Raw genomic sequence first — 20,267 nt, 5'->3', positions numbered from 1 at the left:
GATTTTATGTGTGCACAGCATCCAACTAAAAAGGAGAAACATTTTAGTGTAAAAGAACTGATGAAGCAGATTCTGTTGTAAAACAACACTGTGCTGACTTGCTGTCATTTTCACTATGCAAAACCTGAACAGTTGGGGGTATGCTCAAGAGTTGGTACATGTACACAAAAAAGCCATGGACTCAATAACCAAGACCCCCAAAAAGGAAAAAAAAATAAAAACTTTGAGAACAGCTTCAAGAACCAAGCATTTTCCAGAACATGGCAGTATTTTATGTCCTTATTTGGTAGCTCAGCATCAAGAGTAAACCTTGATGCAGGTGCATGCCTGTAATCCCAGCGGCTCAGGAGGCTGAGGCAAGATGATCACCAGTTCAAAGCCAGTCTTAACAAATGCTAGGCACTAAGTAACTCAGTGAGATCCTGTCTACATAAAATACAAAACAGGGCTGGAGATGTGGCTCAGTGGCTGAGTGCCCCCAAGTTTAATCCCTGGTACCCCCTTACCAAAAAATAAAAAAAGAGTAACCCTGCCTTAAGTAACTATTATCTCGATTCTTTGACAAAGTTACTCCAATTAGATTTTTTAAAAATGCTTTTAGTTGTAGATGTAAAATAAAATACTTTTATTTTATTTATTTACATGTGGTGCAGAGGATTGAACCCAGTGCTTCATATGTGCTAGGCAAGTGCTCTACCATTGAGCTACAACCCCTGTCCTATTCCAATTAAATGTTGATGATCCATTATGTTCTCACTACACATCAGTTTGTTCTAACTACACATCAACAAATACTACAAGTATAACGTTGATAGTAAATTCATGTTAGAATTAGGTAATATAAAGCTTAGTGATTTAGAAGATACAGACAAACATAAGCTTTGACTTTGCCACATTCTGGCTGTGTGGCATTAGGTGAAATTTTAATCTCTCCATGCCTCTGTTTCCCCTACCTACAGTGAGTATTTACCTTCAAGTTGTAAAAACTAAATCATGTGTAGAAAGCCTAGGACAGTGTTTAGTATATTACAAGCCCTCAATTAAGCTATTATTTGAGCTCTGTAACTACAATTCTCTTGGTTATAGGTGCTACCCAGTTAGCTACTCAATTTCAGCCTTCTCCCAGACCTATCCTTCACCATTAGTGATTCAAAAATGTCTGCCTACTTTTTGGATAGCCCTTATCATCTCCTTAGATCTAGCCAAAACTTCATCCTAGGTAGCAACAAGATTCTAAGGTCTCCATGTTTGTCCTCAGTTGACTCAGAACTTGCTATCTTTTAACAATTTGCTTGCCTTCACCCCTCCACATTTTAAGGACATTCAGAACTTTTCACATTTTTCTACATCATTAAAAAATGAGGCTGTGGGGGCTGCAGTTGTGGCTCAGTAGTAGAGCACTTGCTTAGCATGTGCGAGGCACTGGGTTCAATTCTCAGCACGCATATAAATGAATAAAGAAAATAAAACGGTCCACCAACAACTAAAAAATATTTTTTAAAAAGTGGGGGGCTGGGATTGTGGCTCAGCGGTAGAGTGCTCCCCGAGCACTGAACCTGGGACCCAGGTTCAATCCTCAGCACCACATTAAAATAAATAAATAAATAAAGATGGGGCTGGGGATGTGGCTCAAGCGGTAGCGCGCTCGCCTGGCATGCGTGCGGCTCGGGTTCGATCCTCAGCACCACATACAAACAAAGATGTTGTGTCCTCCGATAACTAAAAAATAAATATTAAAAAATTCTCTCTCTCTCTCTCTCTCCCTCTCTCTTTAAAAATAAATAAATAAATAAAGACATTTAAAAAAAATGAGGCTGTGGTGTAGTGGCTCTGCAGTGGCAGAGCACTTACCTAGCATTCACGAAGCCCTTGTTTAGATCCCAGCACTGCAAAAATAATTAAAAAAAAAAAAAATTCTGAGTTCAGGTTCTATCTCTAAAGGCCACTAAATCTTCATAATCCATAACTTGTGGATTAACTGTTTCAGCTTTATTAAGTGTTTAATGCTTACTTCCCAGATGTCATGACAATTTGTTATTATCACTATACTTCTGTATCAAACTAATACCTTGTATTATTATTTTATTTATAAAATTTACAGCCATTTTAAATTTCTGCTACTTTACTTGACTTCCCCCAAACTTTTACCTCTTCCTCCTCCTTTCTAGCTTTTTAGCTCAGATTTTGTTGTTTTCCCCTGTTATAATGCTTAATATGGAATGCTTCCATGAATTTGTGTGTCATTCTTATACAGGGGCCATGCTAATCTTCTCTGAATCATTCCAATTTTAGCATATGAGCTGTCAAAGCAAGCACCCCCTTTACAAAACTTTTCAAACCTTTCAAGCAACCTATTCTTAAGATTGTCGGAGAGACAAACATCTGCTTAAAATAAGTGAAGCCAATTCTTATCCATTCAGAACACCAATAAGAGCACAAAATCATTTCATTGCAACACAGTGAAAGAGGGTGAATAAGAAGGATTTTCAAGTGGCATCAGACAATAAATAACTTAAAAGAGATAAGGACTTTTCACCCTCTATTTTTGGCACTAAAGAATTTGGAGGATAATGGTTTACTAAAGAAATATCAAATGTGGGGGAAAGGAGACAGAAAAGGTACTAGCAAAAACTGAACAATTTTCTCTAATTCCTTGCCAATATTTGACCTTCAATTGATACCGTTTTACTGTCTTTATTCTTCAGCTTTCCAGGACCTGTGTTCTCATACAAGTACATCTAGAAGCTCCAAAATTTACAGCCAGCGCTGCCTCTCGAAGAGTTGCAAATTAATATTAGTGTATACTCACTCCCATTATACATGGGAAAAGAATCTCTTTTTCCCAACTTTCTTTTTCTTTTATTTGTTCCTTTTAGATATACATGACAGTAGAATGTATTTTTACAAATTATATATACATGGAATATAACTTCCCATTCTTGTGGATGTATATGATGCGGAGTTATACTGGTTGTGTATTCATTCATATATGAACATAGGAAAGTTATATCAGATTCATTCTATCTTTCCTATTCCCATCTCCCCTCCCTTCCCTTCATTCCCCTTTGTCTAATCCAATGAACTTCTGTTCTGCCCCCAACCCCAGCCTTTACTGTGTGTTAGCATCCACATGTCAGAGAGAACACTGGACCTTTGGTTTGTTGGAACTGGCTTATTTCACTTAGCATGATAGTCTCCAGTTACATCCATATACTGGCAAATGCCATAATTTCATTCTTCTTTATGGCTGAGAAATATTTCATTGTTTATATTGCCCACATTTTCTTTATCCATTCAACTGTTGAAGCGTACCCAGGTTGACTCCACAGCTTAGCTATTGTGAACTGAGCTGCTATAAACATCAATGTGTCTGTGTCACTATAGTATGCTGATTTTAACTTCTTTGGGTATATGCTAAGAAGTGGGATAACTGAATGAGATGATGGTTCCATTTCAAGTTTTCAAGGAAAGATTCCAAGGAATCTCCATACTGCTTTCCAGAGTGCTTACACCAATTTGCAATCCCATCAGCAATATATGAGTGTAGTTTTTCCCAAATTCTTATCTCTCCCAGAGGTTCCCGGCTTTTGTTACTGTTTTATTAATGAACATTTATATAGTGCATATTGTACATTAGATATGTTCCCAAGATTTTACAAACATTAACTCACTTCATCCTCATACTACTCCCTAAGAGTTCTATGGATGACACTAAGGCACAAGGCTAAGGCAAATAAATAGAAGCTCTTTTATGGATGAGACTAAGTCCTTTGGTTAATAACTTACCTGAGGATACACAGCTAACAGAACTTGCATTTTAACTCCATAAGCTGACTCCAAAGCCCATGTTCATAATTACAAATGCTGCTTCTCCCTTCTTTTAATATTAAAACAAGTCTGTAGCTTATAGAATGCTCATAAAACAATTTAGAGAAAAGTTTTCCTTTCTTTACAAGACAAATCCTAAATTGTTTTATAGAAGATAAAATGAGAAAGTCAAAAAGATTTAAAGAAAAGAGCTGGAAGTAGGTGAGTTGGCACACTCCTGTAATCCCGATTATAAGGAGACTGAAGCAAGGATCACAAATTTGAGGCTAGCCTGAGCAATTTAGCAAAACCCTGTCTCAAATTTTTTTTTTTAAAGGTAGGGAGGCTATGGATGTAACTGTGATACAGCATTTGCCTAGCATAGCATGTGTGAGGCACTGTGTTCAATCCATAGTACTACATACATTAAAAGGTAGATGGGTAGACAGGAAGATAGGAAGAAAAGGGGCTGGAGAGTCATGAGGATCCAATCTATAATTACCAGTGCTACCACACCCTTTCACTTTACTAGTCCTTCTAAAATGCCCAAGTTAAAAAACACCATTTCTGAAGTCAACTTTTCTTCCAAATCTCTAAAGGAAAGAAAGGCTCTCTTCCCTCATCCCAAAGACCATACTGCTGGTACACATCATTTCTCCATACACAAAATTTATAAACCATCTCTTAAATTGTGATGATACAGCAACTACATTAGCCTATTGAGAGGAAAGAAAAATTACTATTAACAAACATAGTTTTCTTTCTCTAATCCAAGGTTCTGTATAGCATTTACACTACCAAAAGGTTGCTACAGAGTCAGGTACAATGGCATACTCCTGTAATCCCAGCAACCTGGAAGACTGAAGTAGGAGGGTCACAAGTTCAAGACCAGACTAGGCAACTTAGGGAGATTATTATCTCAAAATAAAATATTTTTTTAAAGGGCTGGGATGTAACTCAGTGGTAGAGTGCCCCTGGGTTCAATCCCCATTACTGTGTGTGTGTGTGTGTGTGTGTGTGTGTGTGTGTGTAAAATCACTACAGAATAGAATAAAAAAAAATACATTCCAATTTATATCCTCTGAGATTGGTTTTTAAAACTAATGGTTTAGTCACTACACCCTTAATTTCTTTATCCCATAACTTTCACCACAAACCTGCTGTCTCTTTTCTACTCTTTGTGCTAACAGGATGATGATGAAAGACAAATCTGACAAGTCCAGGCCCTTTTCCAACTCACTGATTTATATCAACTTCCCTCCAGTAATCTTACTTTACAAACCTAGAATAGGGAATTGTTTTTCCACATGATAGGGGTCTTAAACAGCTTTTTAAAACAAAACTATTTATAAAAAAAAATTTTTAAGTTAGCTTGATTCCTAATAAAACAGAATTATAACAATATTTTAGTCACATCGACCAAAAAACTGACAAAAACATCCACTTTCCAACGAGTTCTTTCTCAGTGCTAAATTATAACAAGAATTAGGATTTTAATCTAAATTTTTAAACTATGATAAAATAAATGTTTTTGTAAGTTTTAATTTATTCTCAACTTTTATTTTCCATTAATTTGCTATAAAAATTTATTTACTATTTCAATGTATTCCCTTTCAGTGACTTTTTTTGGTACCATCATTTCATATATTACCTTTTTATTTTGTGTTGGTCTTTCCTGTTGGATTATAAACTGAGTTAATAGGTACCAGTGTCTATCTATTTGTCACCTTCTCCTAAAAGTATATATAACCATGAACAAAATGATTTTAAGCCTGTCATTAAGTTTTCCATCTTATACTTTAAAAGTTTACTTCTTGCTTTCAATTTCACAATCATTTGCTTTCATAATTTGTCTACATAATTTGGTAAGAGATGAGCAAGTTTAAAGTTCTAAATCATCTCTGATTTGCCTTCCATTTCATCATTCATGATCTAGTCAGTCCTCAAATCTTCATTCAAAATAAACCATATAACAAGTCTTCTCCACTGCATGCCATCATTTCATGCTCAGATTACCAATGACCTCCAAAGCAGTCTTCCTGATACTTCTCCTTCTGTTTCATCCGGCATTCTCTCACCATGCTGAACATCCTAATAGTGTATAATATATAATCTTGTTTAAATTTCTACTGAACAAGGCCCAAATTTCTTTGCCAGTTCTTCACAGCAATCTCCTCATCTGCATATTCAACCTGACTTCTCAGTACTCTCAGAATATAGTATTCTATTAATTTCCCCACTGAAAATCCAGCTTGGTGGCGCACACCTATAATCCCAGCAAATTGGGAGGATGAGGCAGGAAAATCACAAGTTCAAAGCCAGCCTGGGGTTAACAAATACTTAATTTTTTTCTTGTTGTACATGAACAAAACACCACAGAAAAATAAAATAATGGTATGTGTCCAACTACAACTAAGACAAAATATTTTTTTAAAAAAGTAAATTCAAGGATGAACATGGTAGTACATACCTGTAATCCCTGCTACTTGGGAGGCTGATACAGGACTGCCAAATTCAAGGCTGGCCTCAGCAAGACCCTGTTTCAAAATAAAATTAAAAGGGCTGGCAGGGCTAAGGTTATAGCTCAGTGATGAGTTCAATCCTCAGACCACATAAACATAAATAAATAAGTAAAATAAAGGTATTGGGGGGGGGGGGCTAGGAATGTTCCTCAGTGGTATAATGCTTACCTAATATGTGTGAAGCTCTGGGTTTGATCTCCAGTACTTCAAATAAGAAAGAAAATAAATAAAGAAATCTGCATGTTAACAAAGATTTTATTTAAAAAACCCATGTATTTTCCAAAACAGAAATAAACTTAGAGAGTAGCATGATTTCATACTTTTACAAGTTTAATGTTTAGCTTAATAGATGAAACTTGGCTTATATGCCCTTTTGCTTTCAGTTCACTGCAATATGCCCTTTTGCTTTCAGTTCACTGCAATATGCCCTTTTGGCTGAAACACAAAGAATATAGTGTTAATGAAGAAAATCTACTTGCATACAGGTATGTAGCTGGAAAAGTGAGGACTATTTTAAGAGTATTTGAATAATACTAATATTATTTGATACTTCAAAATTCAGAGATTACTTCTTAAAGATTAGATGCAATATGAAACCTAAAACCCTATCAATGAACTTTTCACGATTTATTCTATTAATACTCATCAATTATTTGCACCATGAATGGATCTTATTATAGACATGTATTTTTATTTTATTTTAGCTGGAAAAGTGAGGACTATTTTAAGAGTATTTGAATAATACTAATATTATTTGATACTTCAAAATTCAGAGATTACTTCTTAAAGATTAGATGCAATATGAAACCTAAAACCCTATCAATGAACTTTTCACGATTTATTCTATTAATACTCATCAATTATTTGCACCATGAATGGATCTTATTATAGACATGTATTTTTATTTTATTTTTTTGGTGGTACTGGATTTGAGCCCAGGGGCACTTTATCACTGAGCTACATTCTTTTATTTATATCACCTTTTACTTTTTGAGACAGAGTCTAAGTTACTGAGAGTTTGGCTAAATTGTTTAGGCTGGCCTCAAACTTTTTTTTTTTTTAAGTGTTTTTTTTTTAATTGCACATGGACAATTTTATGTGGTGCTGAGGATGGAACCCAGTGCTTTGTGCATGCCAGGAAAGCACTCACCACTGAGCTACAACCCCTTGCCTCAAAACTTTGGATCCTCCTGCCTCAGCCTCCCAAGCTGCTGGAATTACAGGCATGTCCCACTATGCTTGGCCTATGCAGGATTTTATAACATCATGTATCGGTCCTCGTGTATCGGTCAGCTGGAATTACTGGTTTACTGAGTTACATAGTTCTTCCAAATGTTGACATACTTCATTATACAACATGAAAAGAGTTGTATTTTTTAATCACCATGAACCTCATCAGGAAAAACTTTTAAGTACTGGAAAGCTGTCACGTTCATGGAGGCAGACATAGGTTTGCCAAATTTTAAAAGCCATGAATTTTATCACTGGCAACAAACATTATCATTTCATTCATTTGAAAAAGTACATGCCAAGTATTTAAGTATGAATAATCATAGTTTGCCAGTTGTTTTTTCAAGAATAAATGGTGTTCCATGAAAAATGAGGCCAAATCAAATAATTTCACAAGTGCTTTTCCTTGAGACAACCATTACTGTCTCATAATGAGGCAGATATGTTTCATATCTACTTCTTATTTTGTCATGAAACAAAAGACATATAATGTGCTCAAGAGTCAGAATTTAATAAAAATTAATTCTGCTTCAGGGAGAACATTTTCTCTAATTTGCAGTGATAGGGATTGAACCCAGGGCCTTGATTATGCTAGGTAAGTACTCTATCACCGAAAACCAAATCCCTTCAATCAAGGACACTCTTGAATAAAATTAGTTTTTTCCTGTGAATTCATGATGGTGAATATTACCCACTAGTCCAGCTTGGTGCCATTATCTTGATTCATGTTAACACCACAGCAATCTACAAAACTACTTCTTGTGCACCCCGTTCAAGTGCCAACACATGGTGAAAAAAAGCAATAATATCTTGGATTATGAAACGTTTTGGCCTCCTGATCAAAAAGAGCCTCAGGTGGGAATCTGTGAGGATCCATCTATTAAAAAAACCACCAAGACATGAAGGCAAGAAAGGTGATAGAATGAGATGAACATCATCACCCTAGACACAGGTATGACTGCACATATGATTTGACACTTCATCATGTACAATCAGAGAAATGAAGTTGTGCTGCAATTGTGTACAATGAATCAAAATGCATTCTGCTGTTAGGTACATCTAATTAAAATAAAGAAAGAAAATTTTAAAAACCCACCAAGATACACTAATGTTTGAGAATTCACATGTCATACTAATTTTAAAAGCATGAATTTACACTGGATGTTTTCATTATGAATTTAATTTGAACCTTACAATAATCTTAAAAACATTTTTTAAACAGAAGCACAGAGTAAACCCAATGTTTCTAATCCCAAAGATTTCCGTCGTTATATTTAAGACCTGATTGATATATCTGTCATGTTGCCAAGGATAGGTCACTAAACTCCACTTCCTTACCTGAAAATAAAGACAGTTATCTACTTTGCTCTCTTTACCACACTGTACAAAATCTATAAGGAGGAAACGAGAAGTACTCTAAATTTTTCCTAAATGTTATTAAGTATTCTGAAATGAAAATCAATTGAAGTAGAAGAAATAATCCTTGGGGTTCAAAACAACAGTCACTTAAGTGATTATGACATTTTACATACATCTGTTTAAAACAGGTGAAAAACATATAAAACCAGATTTAATATTATTTTACTCAAAATACAATTTATTATTTTCCCACTGTTTCCTATTCACTCTTAAGCCTATCATCCTTTAACAAGCTCTGATTTCTTTTTTTTTTTTTTTTCCTTTTCTTTTTGGTGCTATGGATTGTGAGGCAAGCACTCTACCAACTGAGCTATATATATCCCTAGCTACAAGGTCTACTTTCTGAATTTAAAAAATCAAGTCCTATACTCTGAAAAATCCAGGAAGCCAATTGTAAGAACGGGAAACTTGAGGCCGAGAAGGCCAAATCCTATGATAAAGCCAAGGATGCATACCTTCAAGTTCAGGAGCACTAGCAATATACATGCAGCTTGTACATTCATTATAGTTCAATATAATACACAAAGTAAAGATAAATCTAAAACTGATAAACAACTGCCCTCAAAGACTATTATCATCAAAAATATCTAAGCAGTTCAAGTTTTTTAAATGTCGTGCTATTATCCTCTAGATAGTTCTCAAAAAAAAATTAAATTATAAAAAAAAACAAGATCTGTAAGCCCTGAAGAGCACCATGAACACCACTACCCATCATTATTCCTGGGACAGTTAAAAAAACAAAATTCTTAACTACAGAGACAGAGATGCAGTTGTACTGATGCAATAGTCAGGGACCTACTACTGTCAATGAGAACACTAGTCTCAACCATGGCTCTATTGCAGAAATTAAAACCAACCAACTTTTTAGGCATAAAAATTCCAAAGCAACTCAATGCTGTTTAGTGGACAAAGAGGCTGTATTATTAGGCACTAAGTAGGATCATGGCTCAGGAGGCTGAGGCAAGAGGATCATGAGTTCAAAGATAGTCTCAGCAAAAGTGAGGCACTAATATGGAACTCAGCGAGACCCTCTCTTAATAAAATACTAAATAGGTCTAGGGATGTGGGTCGGTGGTCAAGTGCCCCCGAGTTCAATCCCTGGTACCACCCCCCTCCCCCAAAAAAAGAAAGTAGGATCAACTGAAAATTTTAAAACACATGAGCCAGGCCCTGGATTCAATCCCTATCATCACACTCTTTCTCTTTCTCTCTCTCTCTCTCTCTCTCTCTCTCTCTCTCTCTCTCACACACACACACACACACACACACACGGTACTCTCTCTCTCTCTCTCTCTCTCTCTCACACACACACACACACACACACACACACGGTCTTGCTGTGTTCAAGCTGGCCTGAAACTCCTGGATTCAGGCCATTCTCCTCCATCAGCCTCCTCAGTAGTTGGAACCATAGGTGTACACTACCATGCCTGACCACAAAGCTTTAAATTCAAACTGGCAGTAAAATCCAAGAAAGTGCATCAGTAGTTCCTGATATATAGTATGTTCTCTCTTCTGAATAAGGAATCTGCTTAAAACAATACACTACAAAAAACTTTTATTAAACACAATAAATAAAACATAAAAAACAATTATTTGCTCTGACTTCTACAGAAGAGGCAAGAGGTGTCAAATATGCTTAGTTTTTAATTAAGCCTCACCCACATAGTCTGAGAAAATGACTCAGCAAGACTCAGCCCATATGTTAACTAGAGTTAAGCGATTAACACAATTAATGTTAACACATGTTTCTTGAACTTGCCCAATTTACAGATAAAAAAAGAGGCTCAAATGTTAAATGACTGGCTCAAGCTCAAAAGTAATGTAACTGCTATTAAAACTGTCTCCTGGCTCAACAATCTATCTAATGTATTAAGCACTAAAAGATTATTTATAACAAACAAAGCTTCACTATCATAGTCACTGTGGTCACATACTCCTTCTTCATGATCCTTAAAGGGTAAGTCATTCAATATACAATTAAGAATTTAAACACATCTTTGATAAATCTTAACTAGAAAATTCCAACTCCAATTCATTCTGCACACTGTCTAGGATACAAAAATGAATCTAACCACGTCACATCCCTGCTCAAACTTTCAACGGAATTCAAATCCTTAGCATGAATTACCAGGTTCTGCATGACTGGGCCCACACCTATTTCAACATCTATTGCTTCTGCTTGCCTCATTCCAGTCACCACTTCAACACACGCCATCTTTCAATTTTCTGGTCTCATAAATTTCCTTATTGACTTTTTGTTTAAATATTTCCTCCTTTCTGAATGTTCTTTCTCCTCTCCCCTCCTTTCTCTTATCTTCTACTTAATTTCTAACAAATGTATAACATTAAAGATAGAAACTTTAGTTTTAGCAGTAAGAATACAAATTCTGATGTAGTAGAGTTTCATGATAAAAAGAATTATACTTGGGGGCTGAGGTTGTGGCTCAGTGGTAAAGCACTTGCCTCACACATATGAGGTACTGGGTTCGATCCTCAGCACCACATAAAAATAAATAAAGTCTAAATAAATAGATAAGGTCAATAAATAAATAAAATCAATAAAGTGTCTATCTACAACTAAAAATATATTTTAAAATAAAAGAATGTGAAATACACATTATTCGTAATTACATGCAAAAAGGCTACAATATTCTACCAACTGAAAGATACTTTTGGATACAAATTGTAGAAATACACAGTAAATAAAATTTGTGATCAACCTGATGATTCATATAAATACCATAAATAACATATGAATATTATATCTACATATATGTGAATGGCAGCACGTGATTTGTGTTACATGTTAAAAATTATTTTTAAAATGTACACACACACACACAGGCTTTTTTGGTGGTGCTGGGGATTGAATCCAGGGCCTTGTGCATTCTAGGCAAGCACTCTACCAACAGAGCTATATCCCAGCACTTAAAAATGTACCTTTAAGAACTATTTCATAAATCAACTTAAGTGTCCTACAAAGGTATTGAACTTTTTCATAATTCAGTTTTCTGAATTCTAGCTGCATTTTTTTAAAAATTAGAAATATTTAATCACGCACTCAGTGAATCAAAAATTTTAAAAAGCTTAATTTTTGAAGTCTAGCAAAATGCAGTTCTTAAAAATAAAAGCTAAAATAAAGGATAGAGATGTAACTCAGTGATGGAGAGCTTGCCCAATATGCACAAGGCCCTGGATTCAGTCCTGAATAAGGTAAAGAAAATATAATAATAATTCTGCACAGGTCATTTTTTTTTAAAAACTTCCATTTTTAAAAAAAAGTTTTGCTTTAATGAATACAGGTGTGTGTGTGTGTGTGTGTGTGTGTGTGTGTGTGTTGCACTGCTGGGGACTGAACCCAGGGTTTCACACATGACAGACAAGCACTTTACCACTATGCTACATTCTCATCCCCAAACATTTATTTCTAGGATATAGCTATTCTTCAAAGTAGTTACTGAATAGATAAAAACAAATAAAATATTTCAACAAATTATGTAACTATTTTTAGTACTCCTTTCACTCTCAACAGTATTTTAGTTTGAATGAAACTACAAGGTCACTCCAGCCATTAGACATACTAAGTTTTAATCATTGTCTTCCCAGGACCTAGAACAGTGACCACAGTAGACATCAATACATCTGACAACTGACTGAATAGCTCATCCCTTTAACCTTTTCAACAGGGTCATATAAATGGATACAGACTTCACATGGATGAATTTACACATCAGGGGGAAAAAAACCCCACTTCATTCTGTCTCTCTCACCCACTATCAACAATTTCAGTTAAAGATTATCATCAGTTACTAGTTGACCAAGTTGGAAACCTACCTCATTTCTTGCTTTCACCAATCTTGTTCCCAACATATAATCATACTAAATGAAGTTTACTTCTTCAGTATTCTTAATTCTTGCCTTTCTAGAGCAAACATTCATATCTCTATATATCCTCCTCCCCTGCTCTTCTACCTAGTGTTTTCCTTATTTGTCTGCTTCCATTGAATTCCATGTTAATAGTTTGGTATGTATTTCTTTAATGTTCTTTTCTAACACACACACAAAAAAAAAACATAGATAATTACAATTTTTAAATAGGATAAGAAGGTCATATTAAATTTGAAGACACTGTTGACATTTAAGAAAACCTGAACTCTTTAAATAGGACTTTAATGCCTTTCTACAATCTCCCTATCTTATTTCCTGCAACACTGCCCTTTCCAGCCACTATGTAATACCTGTAGTCTCCACAAACACCATGTACCAATGACTCCATTCTTATGCATTTCCCTCTACCTGAAGATGTCCTCCAATCCCCTGAACCTTATTCATTATGCTTTAAGGATCAATCTGCTTTCAGGAGGTCTATATTTCCAGTCAAAATTTACAAGTCCTTCCCTTATGGTTCCTACACACATATCCTCCATACATTTTATTGAACAGTTATTTTTTGAGTGACTAGAACACCAAACTGTGAACCCTGAAAAAAAAGTTTCATATTTTTTCTTTCATCTCTATATAAACTATTATGTTCTTTACACACGTCCAGTAAGTACTTATTGAGAAAATCAAAATCCCACATGCCACTGATTGAAAAAGTCTATTTTTCACCATAATTGATTTCAACTAGCATAACTCACTCATTTTCTACACACAACAATTTCCTTTCTTCAATATACCATTCAAACAGTGTAATAAGCCATTAAATAAAGTTTCCAGGCCATGCCCATAATACCAGGAACTCAAAAGGCTGGTACAGGAGGATCTCAAGTTTGAAGCCAGCCTCAGCAACTTAGTGTCTCAAAATAAAAAATAAAAATAACTGGGGATGTAGCTCAGTGTTAAAGCATCCCTAAGTTCAACTGAACTCCAGCACACACACAAAAAAAATTCCAGCAATAAGAATATAGCTCAGTGCCAGAGGAACCTTGGATTCAATCCTTAGTACCCCCAATTTTAAAAACTTAAACTCAGCTTAAAATGTTAATATCATTATATGACTTATTACAAATTAAAGAAAGTAAAGAGGACAATTAAATCCAGTACATGATCCTGAACTGGATGTACCCTGAACACACCCACCACTACCACCACTACCCTAAACACACAAGAGTTGAGGAAGTTTGAATAAAGACCACAAAGCATATTTTTTAAAAATATTTATTCTTAAGTTTTAGGTGGACGCAATATCTTTACTTTACATTTTATGTGGTGCTGAGGATCGAACTTGGTGCCTTGTGCATGCTAGGCGAGCGCTATGCCACTGAGCCACAACCCCAGCCCCCACAAAGCATATATTACTAATTTTACATTTCTTGAGTGTAAAATGATATGGTAGAGCACTTGCCTACCATGCACAAGGCCCTAATTTCGATCCCCAAAACATCAAAATGGCATTTTTTGGTACCAGAAATTGAACTCGGGGATGCTTAACCACTGAGCTACATTCTCAGCCCTTTTTATTATGAAACAGGGTCTCACTAAGATCCTTACACAGGGCCTCACAAAGTTGCTGAGGCTGGCTCTGAACTCATGATTTTCCTGCCTAAGTCTCCAGAGGCCCTGGGATTACAGGTGTGCACCACCACACCCAGCTGAGAGTTCTTGTTTTGAAGCGATATTATGCTGGAATGTTTAGGGATCAAGTTTCATATAACATCTGCAGCTTATTTTCAAATTTTTAAAAGGTCTAGCAAAAAGAAAAAGGAAGCAGGGAGACCACTTAAAAAATTACAACAATCCAGCCAACATAATAGTGTCAGAGACCCAGGTTGATAGCAGGGAGAAAGTGAGAAGTAGGAAAATTCTGAAGGTAAAGCCAAAAGAATATGCTCTTTATGGGACATGAATTAAGAAAAATCGGGGCTGGAGTTGTAGTTCATTGGTAGAATACTTGCCTAGCATGTGTGAGGCACCGGGTTCGATTCTCAGCACCACATATGAATAAATAAATAATAAAGGTCCATCGACAACTAAAAAAAATTAAAAAAAAAAAAAGAAAGAAAGAAAAATCAAGGATAACTGCAAGTTTTTAGTCTTTAACATCTGAGTATCTACTATGGCCCAGGTCCTGTACTACTTGTTACATTATTCCATTTAATGAAATAATTTAATCCTATTCTTTTCTTTGCATCATTCCCCTACCACTCTATTGTTTCTTAATTTCCTTGCTGAATTTCTAACTTGTCTACACCTTAAATGTTGGTCTTTGGGAGATCTCCTCACTCCATGCTCCAGTTGACAGAACTCCATACTCACTGAAGCAACTAAGACCTCAAGTTATTTTTGTTTCCCAGGACTAGATTCTACTCTTTACCTCTTGGACATGATATACTAACACCTATTGTATGTGCTAACTTAGATATCCTACAGGAACATGTTGCAATCCCAAAAATTCATTATCACACTTCTGAGATCTGTTCCTACTCACTCATTCCCTAAGTTAATGGCACCAATTCACCAGGGAGTGGTGGTACCAGATATATATGGCACAGATCTGATTCTACAACTCACTATGCACTTCTGTAAAATGAAATAAAAGATCAGACAGGGTCCTTTCAGTTGACAGAACACAATTTCTAAACACCTATACTAAACTCAGCTCCAGATCCAAATGCTGATTCACAGAGGACTGGTTTTGAATACTGGTTATGATACATTCAATAGAACACTATAAAGCAGTTTTTTAAATGAAAGAACTATTTAATACTGATAAAGAATGATCTCCAAAATAACTTATATGAAAACAAACAAGGAATAGAACAGTGTGAAAATATCCTACAATTTGTATGATGAAAGAGGGAAGAGAACTATGCCTATTTATTTTCATGCATGCAGGATACCCTTGGAAGAACATAAATAGTAACTTTTTGCCTCCAGCAAGGTAATGAAGAATAATTTCAAATTTTTTGACCTTTGAACCCCTTCCCAACTTATCCAGTCAAAAAACAAACAGGATGGTGTGTGTGTGTGTGTGTGTGTGTGTGTGTGTGTTTTGTACTGGAGATTAAACCTAGGAGTGCTCTACCACTGAGCTTACATCTCCAGATCTTTTTATTTTGAGACAGGGTCTCCCTAAATAACTGAGGGTCCTGCTAAATTAAGACCGGCCATGAACTAGCAATTCTCCTACCTCAGCGTCAGAGTCACTAGGAAGACAGGCTTATTCCACCATGCCAAGGTACCAAGAAGATTCTAATGACTCGTCAGAGGAAAAACTATCAGAACAGCAAAGGAACTGAGCAATAGATACATCTCCAGGAGAACAAAATTCCAGAAGTCATGTCCAGACAATAAATTAAAGGGGTGATGAGGGCTGAGTGTGTAGCTCAAGAGGCAGAGCACTTGCCTAACATAGGGTTAAATCCCCATGCAAAAGGGAAAAAAAACAAAAATACACACACACACACACACACACACACACACAGAGTATGGCTAGGGATGTGGCTCAGTGGTAGACTCCTTATTCTGGATTCAATCCCCAGCACTGCATAGCAAAAACAAACAAAAATGTGACAAAAAAAAAAAAAAAGTGACAAGGATCAAGGAAAACAATGACACAGAATCAATTTTTAGGTTTTTTTCAAACCCCTAAACTTAAAATGTTAACTAGTGATGTTTATTACAACATTATTTATAAGAATATCTTTAGGGGCTGGGGATATAGCTCAGTTGGCAGAGTGCTTGCCTCACATGCACAAGGCCCTGGGTTCAATCCCCAACACCACAAAAAAAAGAAAAAGAATATTTTTACAAGAAACTACATGTTCGGCATCAAGTTTTCCTTAGTACTAACTATTTATGTGACACATTTAATAGTTCTCAATCTTTAGTTTTGTATCAAATCACCTGGAGAGCTTGAAAGAAACAGATGGGTATAAGCAGGCATGATGGGGCATGCCTGTAATCCCAGTGGCTCGGGTGGCCACTCATCACCTATGACTTAAAATGGTGTCTACTAAAAAGTATAACCTAGAAAACTCAAAATCAGCTACACAAAGTGTTGGGGGCTAAAGAAAGTTTAAGTCAGCTGTGGTGGCATACGCCTGTAATCCCGTCTACTCAACAGGGTTAGGCAGGGAGATTGCAAGTTCGAGGTCAGTCTGGACAATTTAGCAAGACCTCGTCTCAAAATAAAAAAATTAGGAAGATACCTCAGTTTCAAAGCACTTGCCAGCATGGGCCAAGGCTCTGGGTTAAATCCCCAATATCAGGGGAATAAAAAATAAGTTTAATATGACTTATTTAAAAAAAAAAATCTGTTAATTTGTGGCACTTACATGGAAGAACTTTTTTCTTTTTTCCCCCCATCCTGCCACCTGCATGATACTGGGGATCAAACCAAGGTCCTCTTGCATGTATAGGTGAGCACTCTACACACAAACATCTCCCACCAACAGCCCCAGAAAAACATCTTAAGGAAAATTATTCCGAAGAAAAGCTACAGAAAAAAATAAAAAATGGAATGTCATGACATTACAGTCTACAGTTTAGTTACACTGGAATATCAAATTAACATTGAAATTATTTTTATTCTCATAAGCATACACTAACCTTTAGCCATAAATATCCCCACAAAGTAAAGTCCACATGTTGCTTAATTTATAATTATCTTTTATAAGATGTTATTTAATATTTTTATTAGAATATCTTACCAGATAAGTACAAACTGCTAAGCCCTGACAAGAACTACAAAAAGCCCACTCTTCTGAGGGAGGCATATTAAGTAAGAGCATGGCTGAGTTCCTGGAAGTCCATTTTAAAAGTTAGGTATAAGCAAGTTTCATTAAGGTGCTATTTATGTCTCTGAAATTGATACATATGTGCAGACTCTTTTGGAATCCATTTAATAGAGAAATTATTCCTTTAAATGTATTATTCAATAAAATCCTTTCTCTCCAAAACTAGTTCACTCAAATTTCAAAGAATAACCTTCTAGCAATCCTAGTTCTTAATACATATTAGCAAAGATAGTGGTGCACACCTGTTACCCACCAACTCAAGAGGCTGAGGCAGAAGAATACAAGACTAAGGCAGAAGTTCAAGTCCATCTCAACAACTTTGGGAAACCCTGTCTCAAAATAAAAAATAGAAAGTGCTGAGGATGTGGCTAAGTGCCTCTGAATTCAATCCCTGGTTTAACCTCCCCCCCAGCAAAAAAAAAGAGGGGGGAAAAAAAAGCAAATGTAGCAAAATGTTGACAACTGGTTAATCTAGCAGAAGATTGCATGAGATTCATTGCTGGTACCTGAATTTTTCCATAGGTTTAAAAATTTTCAAAGGGAAAAAATTTTTATAACTTTTGTAGACCTTTATATTTTATGTGGTACTGAGGATCAAACCCAGTGCCTCACAAATGCTAGGCAACATTCTACCATTGTGCCACAACCACAGCCCCTTAAAGGAAAAAAAAATTTAAGCTCTTATTTAAGCAAAGAGTTAATGTTTGAACAAATATACTGATACTTAACCTTCCTTAACACTCTTACCTGTTTATTATGCTAAACATCTATCCCAAGAAATATAAAAAGATACTAATGGGTTTTCAAAAGGTAACAATGGGTAATTTCAAGAAAACAAATCACTTTACTGAGACAAAGAATATACAGAAGCAACTGGGTGTAGTAGCACATACCAGTAATCCCAGCTACTGGGGAGGCTGAGACCAGAGAGGATCACAAGTTCAAAGCCAGCACTGACAACACTGTCTCAAAAAAAAAAAAAACCTAGAAAATTTTAGCAATAGGAAATTATCAGACATCAGGCATAAAGTGAGGGCCTAACAAAAGGTCTATATAAAGACACCCTAAGACTCAGCTTTCATCTCAGCCATTTCACTATCCATCAAGACCAAGCACGAGTCTAAAGGTTTATTCTTCAGAGTATCTGAGATAGACACACTATGAATTCAGAAACACTAGGTTTAATGGGGTATGGGATAAGACTAAAAATGGGGAGTTTCTGTTTTTTGGTTTTTTTCTCAGAAATAAGGAGATTAAATATAATGAAATTAAAGCTAACCCCATACCCAGCCACCCAACTGTCTTTAACTGCTCAGATTCAAGAACTCAGGCATCCAAAATTATACCTTCCTGCCCATGCCCCAGACAGGTTATCTGAAGGATCTATCTTTAGAGAAACTGAACTGCTCCAGAAACAAGACCTACAGATAGATATTAGAGATTAGATGGTCTATCATTTTTTTTTAAGGTTCACTGTTCATCATCCTATAACAGAGTCCATCCTGTGAAATGTCTGACTCATGATTTCAGAGCTTGCAAATATCTTTTTTCCTTTTTTTATTTTATTATAATTTAATATATATTACAGTAGAATGCAATATAATTCACATTACACATATACAGCATAATTTTTTTATTTTTTTTTTAATGCTGTGATTAGTGCACTCGATGAGTTATTTTCTTTTTCTTTTTTTTTTAATATTTATTTTTTAGTTTTTGGTGGACACATCATCTTTGTATGTGGTGCTGAGGATCGAACCCGGGCTGCACGCATGCCAGGCGAGCGCGTTATTGCTTGAGCCACATCCCAGCCCCCTAGCATAATTTTTTATCTCTGGTTGTACACAAAGTATACCATTCATGTCTTCATACTTAGGGTAATGAGGTCCATCTCATTCCACCATCAGCAAATATCTTTTTTATGATTCATTCTTATTTATGAATGTACAGCCTGAAATCACCAATCATTTTAAAAAGGTCTCTATAGTGCAGACTAAAAAAAAAAAAAAAAAAAAGAGGGAAAAGAATGAAACCTGAGTACTCAAGGAAAGAGACAGCAAGAAATAGAAGAAAACAAACTATCCCCCAAGAAGAAATGATACCATGACCATGAAACAAACTGAAATTTTTTTTAAGGTGCTGGGGAGAGAATCAAGGGCATCTTTGCACATGTTAGGGAAGTGATCTACTACTAAGCCACACCCCGCCCAAGAATAGTATTTAAGAAACAAATTCAAAGTACAGACATGAAAAAGCTGTTAGAAATTTAAAATGACAAACTGTAATAAAACTGTTAAAAAATGAAATTAATCTGCTGGGCGTGGTGACACATGCCTGTAATCCCAGAGGCTCAGGAGGCTGAGGCAGGAGTATGGCAAATTCAAAGCCAGACTCCGCAATTTTGCCAGGCTCTAAGCAACTTAGCAAGACCTCCATCTCAAAATAAAAAATGAAAAAAGGGCTGCAGATGTGGCTCAATGGTCAAGTACCTCTGGGTTCAAACCCCGGTACCAAAAAATAAAAAAAATAAAAAAAAAGATAAAGT

The 20,267-nt window shown here is 35.8% G+C and overlaps 1 protein-coding gene and 1 non-coding gene across 2 annotated transcripts in view; both read right to left on the bottom strand.

Moving 5' to 3' along the window:
* Window positions 1-20,267, bottom strand: part of Rab10 (RAB10, member RAS oncogene family) — an 88,478-nt gene that overhangs the window by 54,026 nt on the left and 14,185 nt on the right. The window lies entirely within an intron of this gene.
* On the bottom strand, window positions 2,209-2,316 carry LOC143380889 (U6 spliceosomal RNA). The gene has a single exon (XR_013088758.2). It is a non-coding gene; the product is annotated as a U6 spliceosomal RNA (small nuclear RNA).

Source organism: Callospermophilus lateralis, chromosome 14 (genome assembly GCF_048772815.1).
Source record: "Callospermophilus lateralis isolate mCalLat2 chromosome 14, mCalLat2.hap1, whole genome shotgun sequence".
Lineage (NCBI taxonomy): Eukaryota > Metazoa > Chordata > Mammalia > Rodentia > Sciuridae > Callospermophilus > Callospermophilus lateralis.
This window is presented reverse-complemented; position numbering and strand designations above follow the sequence as displayed.